This window comes from Eulemur rufifrons, chromosome 15 (genome assembly GCF_041146395.1).
Source record: "Eulemur rufifrons isolate Redbay chromosome 15, OSU_ERuf_1, whole genome shotgun sequence".
Taxonomy (NCBI): Eukaryota; Metazoa; Chordata; class Mammalia; order Primates; family Lemuridae; genus Eulemur; species Eulemur rufifrons.
In genome coordinates, this window is record NC_090997.1 from 75,160,324 (window position 1) to 75,170,110 (window position 9,787).

A 9,787-nucleotide genomic window follows, 5' to 3' on the forward strand; every position below is an offset into this window, starting at 1 on the left:
ATGATTAAAGCTAATCAACTTCAATAAGCAATGAACAGCCAGTTCATTGTTATTTCTCTACTCATTGTTTTATATATTTGACCATTCAGTGATCCTCTACTGTATGCCTACAACTATGGTTAGAGAAGCAAAGGTGAGACCAAGTTCTTTTAACAATCTTATAGTCTAAGATCATGTATACCTGCAAACCTCAAGATATTATAGCTAATACATTTCTAATAAGCATAAATAATTATGAATGTTGCTATTTAATACTTCTTAAATCTTTCAAATACTGTACAGAACATGTAAGAAAAGTATCTCAACACAATTTCCCAGACATTTGAGGCAGCAGTTTGGTGAACAAAATCCATAAATTAAAAAAAATAATAATAGTTTTGGGGTTGTGATAGCATGGTCATTCTGGAAATCTGGGTTGCTCCATTTTTTAGAATAAAAGAATCAGAAATAATAAGAAGACCGTTCCACAGGGCCATCTAAAAGTAGAAACAGGCTCTGACAAAGGCAAACCTAATTCCATTTGTAGTTTACCATAACCCAGGGAGTGCCTACTATAAGATTCTTTTGAGATTACCTGAACTTTTGCTCTTCCTCAACATATTACTTTTGTTTGCTTTCTACAGTGAATAGCAATAAAACCCTTAAAATGGAAAGAATCACCAGGGAAGAGAGATCTGAGAGATGACGCGTGGCTGGCCCGGGGGAGAGAGGAGGCCCAAGGGAGAGGATGCACTTGACAGTGGGGCCAGGAAGGAGCTGCTGAGGCTGCCAGAAGCAAAGAATGGTAAATGAATGGTAAGAAGCCAGCTTAAAAGAGGTCTCTAGGGCTTCACTCCAGCTCCTGTGTTCCTGCCTATTTCTCTTTACATGTGTTTCGATCCTAGAGGAAAATATTTTTACTCTTCAAGAATATATTTTCATTAAACCCGTCCCTTATGTTCTGATGAATTTATGAAAAGCAAACAAAAAACAAGCTCATTCTTTCTTTATGGAATAGATAACTTTGGATCACAAAGCAAAGGTTAACACTCATGGAGTGCATCTTCCATGCCAGATACTTTATGTGCACTCTCTCATTTAATCTCATGGGAGCCCTATGATGTATATCCTGTAATTAAGCTCAATTTGCAGAAAAGAGAAGTGAGCAGTTTAGTGCCCTCGTCATGCAACTACTGGCTGCTGTAGCTGGGGATCAAAGGCTCCAAAGTCTTAAAACATAACTGCCTTGGGGCTTCCTTCATCCCTTTCCTAATCCTGTTTTTCTAGTGGCTGTTTTGTTTACTGAATTCATCAGTACTTTGCTTTCCTGGCTAATATAATTTGCACTACAAGTAGTATGCAGCCTGTAAACCTCCTGGCTTCTGTTAAAGCAGTAATGCCAATGCACTCATTGCATCAGAGAGCAGCTGTGTTATCTTCTCAAGTCACGAAATCCCCCCAGGTCTCCGCATCTTTGTCTGTGAAACTCAGGTTAGATTTGATTATCTTTGAGCTCAAGGACTCTGTTGTTGATTTTCCATTCTGGGAAAAATTATAGATGTCACAGATGGTTCCAGAGTATAATTGATTAAATCTCATTAGATCATTTTTGTTCATGAACAAGGTCCAGAAAGATGGTACTGAATATAAAAATAAAGAAAATTTTTTTCTCATCAAATTTACTTTTAGGCAGTTAGGTAAATAAAGAATATAAGGCTGAAGAAAATAATATGCTTTGTGGTAAAATATACAAAACATAAAATGTACTTTTTAACCATTAAGTACACAGTCGTTTGCCGTCCAAGTATATGCACATCATTATGCAGCCAACACTGCCGTCCATCTCCTGCCATCGTCTTCTCTACTGAAACTCTGCACCCATTAAACACTAGCTCCCCATTGCTCCCTCTCCCCAGGCCCTGGCAGCCAAATTCAACTTTCTATCTCTATGACTTTAACTACTCTAGGAACTTCATGTAAGAAAAATCATAAATAATTGCCTTTTTATGAATGGCTTCTTTTATTTAACATAGTGTTTTCAAGCTATATAGTATGTGTCATAAGTTCCTTCCTTTTTAAGGCTGAATAATATTCCATTAGACAGCATTGATAGATAGATATAGATATATACCTCATTTTATTTATCTATTCATCTACTGATGGATACTTGGGTCGCCTCCATCTTTTAGCTATTGTGAATAGTGCTGCTATGGACATGGGTGTACAAATATCTCTTTCAGCCCTGCTTTCACTTCTTTTGGGTATATACCCAGAAGTGTAACGCAGCATCATGTGGTTATTCTATGTTCAATATTTTGAGGAAAGGCAATACCATTTTCCACAGTGCTGCACCATTTTACATTCCCAAGAACAATGCACAAAAGTCCCAATTTCTCCACATCTTTGCTAACATCTGTTGTTTTCTGTTTTTGTTTTGTTTTATTTTGCTTTTGATAACAGCTATCCTAATGGGTGTAAAGTAGTATCTCATTATGGTTTTGATTTGCATTGCCCTAATGGCTGGTGATATCGACCATCTTTTCATGGGCCTGTTGGCTATTTGTAGATCTTCTTTGAAGAAATTTCTATTCAAGTCCTTTGCCCACTTTTAACAGGGTTTTTGTCGTTATTGTTATTGTTGTTATTGTTGAGTTGTAGGAGCTACTATAGCTTAAATGTGTCCCCTCTAAAATCCAAGTTGAAACTTAAACCTAATTTTGGTGGTATTAAGAGGTGGGGCATGTAATTTTAAAAAATAGTAATGAAAAGAGTATATAGCACAATTTTATAGTTTTTGGGGTTGTGATAGCATGGTCATTCTGGTAATCTAGGTTGCTCCATTTTTTAGAATAAAAGAATCAGAAATAATAAGAGGACCATTCCACAGGGCCATCTAAAAGTAGAAACAGGCTCTGACAAAGGCAAACCTAACTCCATTTGTAGTTTAGCATAACCCAGGGTGGAACCCTCATGACTGGGTTAGTGCCTTATAAAAGGCTGGAGAAAAGTTTTCAGGCCCTTTGCTCTCCCCCTGTCACCTTGTGAGGACACAGAGACAGTACCAGCTATGAGGAAGGGACCTTCACTAGACACTGAACCTGCTAGCTCCTTGATCTCAGACTTCCCAGAACTGTGAGAAATAAGTTTCTGTTCTTTATAAATTACCCAGTCTGCAGTATTTTGTTATAGCAGAACAAGAGGACTAAGACAGGAGATCTTTAGATATTCTGGATGTCAATCCCTTATCAGACACATGATTTACAAATATTTTTTCCCATACTGTGGGTTGTATTTTTCACTCTGTTGCTAGTGTCTGTTGATACACAAACATTTTTAATTTTGTTGAGGTCCAACTTATCTGTTTTGTTCTTTTGTTTCTGTGCTTTTGGTGTTATATCCAAGAAATATCCAAATCCAATGTAATGAAGGCGGTTTTTTGTTTTTCTTCCATGAGTTTTATAATTTTAGCAGTTATATTTAAGTGTTTGATTCATTTTGAGTTCATTTTTGTATATGGTATAAAATAAGGCTCCAACTTCATCTTTTTGCATGTAGATATCCAGTTTTCCTAGAACCACTTATTGAAAAAACTGTCTTTTCCCCATTGAATGGTCTTGCCTCCCTTGTCAAATATATGCAAGCTTGTAGAATGAAACCACTCTTATGAAATTAATTAAGGCTACAAGGTTAGAAGTGTGATAGAGGCCTGAGTTTCACAAAGGTACAGGTATAAAGTTAACCAGCCATTGTTTCATTGTTTCAAACCTATAATCGCTATTGCTTAGGAGTCAGGTAACTGGTAGTCACAAGATTTGTAACTTCCCCTAATAGCTTCTATAGATAACATCACTATTGTGAAACTTGAGACTGGGTTTTGAGATGTTTTCCAGACTCTGCATTCCACTGGACCAACTGACACCAACCAGACCAGTGACCCCATGCCAAGATATTGATTCAAATGGTCCTATGACCCTCCCCCAGGAACCGAATCACCACAAGAACACAATTTCTACATCCCAATGACTTCACCTCCAACCCAACCAGTCAGCCTTACCAATTCCCCTTGCTCCCTCCCACCAAATTGCCCTTAAAGTCCCAAGCCCCAAACTTCTCAGGGAGGCAAATTTGAGAAATCTCTCCCATCTCCTTGCTCGGTTGTCCAGTGATTATTAAACTTTCTCTGCTGCAACACCTACTGTCTCTGTGTATTGGCTCTTTCCTGTGTAGTGGACAAGAACCCAGCTAGATGGTAACAAGAATATATGCTTGACTGTATATGCACGTGTTTATTTCTGGGCTCTCTATGCTATTCCATTGATCTGTGTCTGTCTTTATGCCAGTACTATACCATATTGATTCCATGGCTTTGTAGTAAATTTTGAAATCGGGAAGTATGAGACCTCCAAGTTTGTTCTTCTTCAAGATTGATTGATTATTTGGGAAAAATTAATTTTTTAATTCAGAAGTAAATGAACTTCAAAATATGCTGAAGATAAACATTTTACCATAGGCATACAGTAATATATTTTATTCATGAATGAATAGGAACTTGTTGTCAGCTATTTTATTCATGTATGAATAGGAACTTGTTGTCAGCTATTCCTCTGGTGGGGGAGACATGTTCTAAATGAGATACAATGTAAAAGTCAAGTAAGAGAATCTAATAACTAAGCAAATTTCAGGAAAGTAAGAAATTATTTCTAGTCAAGGTTAATAAAGAAGGTTGCCTTGGAGAGAGGTGCAATTTGAACTAGGTCTTAAAAAAATAGGAATCCAACATGGGGAAGGGTATATTTATTGGTTAATTGGTTCTTCCACTTTGTACTTCTACCTTGGTTCTATATGGAATGTTGCATATTTCCAACCTACTCTTACATTATTTTAAAAGCTATGGTTAAAAAGAAAACTCAAATAACTCCTTATATAATACACTATAATTTGTCTCATCATGTACTTTTCCAACTTTGAGAAAGAACTGCACAAGTTTTTTTTAATATGCTTTCAGAATAAATGATAAAAAGTCTTATTTAAAAAGGCCTATTTGTTATTTTGAGTTTCTGTTTGGGATGAGAGAAAAGTTCTAAAAATAGATGGTGAAGACAGTTACATACATTATGAATATATGTAATGTCACTAAGTTGTACACTTAAAAATAGTTAAAGTGGTAAACTTTATATTTATTTTACCACATTTATTTTAAAAAAGACTTGTTTACTATCTCAGACATAATAATACTTTACTACATGGAAACTCCTAGAGATGTTGTCCAGAATAAAAAAATATACTACATATAGTTGACAGCCTGTGGGAAGCACGAAGCCTATTATAGGGACCATAGAAATATTGGTAATTCCTGCTTGTATGGGTGTGTTTATGCTCCAGGGTACAGAAACAATGTGGCCCTGTAAAGAAACAAAGAGGAAATCCAGGAAATTCTAGAAAGTAAACTAGAAGATTTTTATTTAAATGATTGTTTAAAAGCAACTTAAGAGGAAAATGATTATCTAATTACTCAGGATAAATACCAGGGGATATATATTCAGGTTGGAAAGTCAAGTAGATAAAGCAGTTTTTGAAGTAAAAATAAAGAGTTACCAGCTTGTGTCCAGTCAAGATTGCTTACTCCAGAAATCCAGAGGGCTAGAGGAGAGAACTCAAGCCAGGCCTGGGGACCAACCAGAAAGGACCTCACAGGCCTCTGGCTTTTTCTCAACTGTAATGAATTCTCTTCCCCCTTGTGGCTTCTCTCAAAGTTAAGTTATGAGCCTGGGCATCAGATCGGCTTTCCTTGGTAGTCCCCAAGCAAGCATTACAGATAAGAAAATTCACAAGAAGCTAGAAAGGATTATTTGGTGCTTTAAAACAATGGCAGCCTGCCTGAGATAAATGAGGTTGTGAGGCTCTCCTTCTACGCCACAGTGGAACTTCAGAATTTGCTCCTTCAAACTCTTGCCCACAAAAGTAAAGAGTAGCTCTGGGTTTGACTAGATTAGGAACATGCTTATGTTTACCAAAGATTGGTTGAGACCTGCTCTGTGTGATGAAGAGAAGAAAATAGGTAAGACAAGGTGGCCACTGTGTTTAAGGGGCTTTCAGAACAAAAGGGGAAACTGACATAATTGAGCTCTGTGAAGCAGCTCCATAAGCATTAGACTTCTCATGTGTTCATTCACTCAGTGATCAATGATTAAGTGCCTTCCATGAACCATGACCAGCTCAGGGATATGGCCTGATAGAGACGGTGACATGCACTTGTGCAACTGTGGAACCCTGGAAGGAAGTGGCAACCAGAGAAGAGAGAGGGAGCAAGAGCTTTGGATAACTAATATTCAGCATTTGCGGAACCTTTTCCATATTTCAGTCACTCCAGTAAATATTTTGGTTTTAACTCATGTAATCTTCATGGAACTTTTTTGAAATGGGAATTAACATCCTCATTTTACAGTTGAGGACACTAAGACTTAAAGAGTTTAAGTAATTCACCTGCACAATTACATCATTTTCAGTAGAAGTATTTGTGTCAGTAAATATAATCTTTTTTTATTGTTGTTTAAAAAAATTGGCATCCACATGACAGAAAAAGGATATATATAGAAAAAGATCCCCATGGACATACTGTAAATATGATTTCCTCTGGGCAGTAGAACTGAAAGAGAAACATAAGTGATCAATTTCTACTCTTTATTTCTTAGAGGTGATATGAATATTTTCATTGTAACTGTCATGCGTTATTTTGTAGTAAAAATCTTCTGCTTTTAAAAAAAGTTATCTAACCTAAGCAAGAATAATTCTAAACTTAAGTTCTCTTACTGCAAATATTATACCCTGAGGCACCATATTATTTTGCATCCCAACTCCAATATATAATAAAATATGTAGAAAAGAAGTCTTTATCCCCTTTACCCTCTGCAGGAAAGTTCTCTGGGTGGCCTTGGGCCAACCCAGTTCTCCCCTTTTCTTCCTGATAATTCTCGGGAATAGCTGTAGAATGTGCTGGGAATGCAACATCCTAAGATAAGGCGGAGCTCCCAGAACAGCCCTGGCTCTGTTCCAGCCCCTAGAACAAGATGTCCTCAACCCTCTAGCCCAGAGGTGTCATATATCCCCCAGAGTATAAAACCCAGGGCAGGCTGCTTTCCAGGGTCCCTCAGCTGCCTAGGCAGCTTTCCTAAGCCTAGGGTGACTGGCTCACCACGAACCCTAGGTTTCTGTAGTCCCTTGCTGCAATCTGTAATAAACCTGTGTTGTGAAACTTGCTGTGTACAGGGGTATTCCGTCTCACTAGACTTAGACAAGTTGGTAACCAATGCACAGAACCTGTTTCATACCCTCTTTTGAATAATTCATCAGAAAAAGTTCTTGAGCCCCTGTTTGATGATAACAAAACCCTGTTTACTGAAAGAAAAGTAAAAAGCTCTTAACCATATTAAAACATGTCCAAACATTCCCACTAAGCCTTCAGAGACTGGTGGTAGCAGTCCCTCAGGAACTCTGGGTTGCAGAAAAGATCCTGCCTTGTGAGAGTCACAGTGCAGACATTATGCTCAGAGAGTGCATTCGCAGAAGGTCTGCGTCATTCTTTTGTTGTTGGTTTGGTTTTGGTTTTCTTTTTTTGATTCTCAGAAGCAATTGATCTATATAATTCTCTGGGAGTTATTTACTGCCACTTCAGTAATGAAAGAGACATAGAAAGGAAGAAAGCAAATGTGGCAAGAGTCTTTACATTTGCAGAATTATGTTCTCTGTACAAAAACAGAAGGCTATTTCTTTTGTCTCTTTCATCTAAGCTCCGTTAGAATTATCTCTCCTTAGAAATCAAAATAATGGAGAAAAAGAAACAATTGGCATACAATTGAACAGAATAAATTGAACAGAAGTAAATACATGAATATTAAGTTTAGGAAGCCCGTTCATTGGTTCTGACTATAAAGTCATACTCTTTCTATATTTAGTCACCAGGAATTTTCCTTGGATAGAAATATAGGAAAGTCTTATTAATGGAAAAAGCCAAACTAGAAGTTTCAGGGTTTGAGATGTAACTCCAAAATAGCAGTAGTAATTGTTCTTAAATGGTCAACTTTTTAATGCATTAATAAGCTTAGAATTAGAATACTGTAGTAGAACTTCCCTTGAGTGTCCTTGCTCTACTTAAGTAAAAGCAATCATCACTGGATCCATTTTCCTTTTCCCTGGAGCTTGCCTTTCCTAATTAAGGGAGATAGTAATGGCACTTACATTTCATCTAATCTGGCTTTAGGTAATTATGGTTCATTGTAGCAATTACAAGTTACATTTATAATGAACAATAAAGGAAAAAACCTTTCAAATGCAGTTTATTAGGCTTTGAAAGTCTGCTAAAGAATGAACAGTCAAGATATATTTATTGGGCAATCAAATCCTTTAGTGACAATATCAAGTTAAGGCTGAGAAATTCACCTCTATGGCTTTCTTTAAACTGTAACTCCAAACCCATTTCTTCCACAATCCTCCCCTAATTAAGCCCAGAATAGTACAGCCATTATAGTATACCCTCAGCATTGTATATAGACAATCCACGATATTAATTTACGTAGTCCATAAAATCATTCTTTTAATTTTTTTCTGTTTGTAGTCTTTCCATTTATATGTAAATTCCATGAGGGCAGAATCCTCATCTCTATTTTGTTTCTTTTGTTTCTTTCTGCAGCTCCTATGCAAAGTCTGCCTTGTGCCTTTCCTTCTCCTCACCTGTGACTTAAATTTCCTTCACTTGGTGGGCCCCTTGGCCATCTCAAGATCCAAGTGGAGCCCTGTGCCTTTGGTAAGTTCTTCCTGATCATTCTAACACCAGTTTTTTCTTTCTGCTGATCCCCTACATTTCCCACATCTATCACTTACTTGACTCCTATAATATTATTGTCTCGTAGGATTAAGGATTATTAGTTCTTTCAAAGGAAAAAAAATATTGGCTCATCTGCCCTGTCATGTATTATCAAACATTGCCTCTTCATTCAAAGAGTATTTATTGATTTTTTTGTTTCAATCTCAAGCCATCATCCTTTCACTCCAGTCTTTCTGTCTAGTATAATCTTATATAATGGCAGCTCTTTAACTACTACCCATTAACTTCCAGTAACTCCAACTTAGACATCTCTTGAGAGATCAAGGCACATATATTTAGTTTACTCTCAATATCTCCATTTGAATATTCCATGGACTCCTAAAATTCAACCAATTCAAAACAAAATCATCATCTTTCTCCACCATAAACAAACGCCTTTTTGTTCAAGCTGAAACCTCAGAATCAACTTTCACACCATCTGTCCTCTTCCTCACCCATCGCATCCAAATCTGATTGAACTGTTTCAGCCATCCCTTTTGTTCTTGCATGGGCCGCTGCTTTAGCCCAGGGCATCACTATGTCTCAGCCAAACTACTATCACAGGTTCCTAACTATTTTACCATGGAAATCAGTAAATAAAGATCAGCATCCTTAAACAGCCCCATAAAACCTCAGATGATTGCACCCTTACCTACCTTTCTAACCCATCTTCTATTACTCTTCCCCTTGTTAACTGTGGTCTAGCCACTTGGGACTCCTTTAATTTCTCATCTCAGGGTCTTACTCATATCATGCCATTTCCATACTGGAATGCTCTTCTTACTCCCATTCGCAAAGCTGACTCCCCTCTCTGTCAGTTCTCCGCTTAATCTTCTCACAAACTAGGTTATTCCCTCACTAAACACCTAATACCTTTTCATGGTACCTATCACAGTCAATATTATATTTTTCCATTTTCCTCCTTCCCACTAGGGACAAAAACATGGT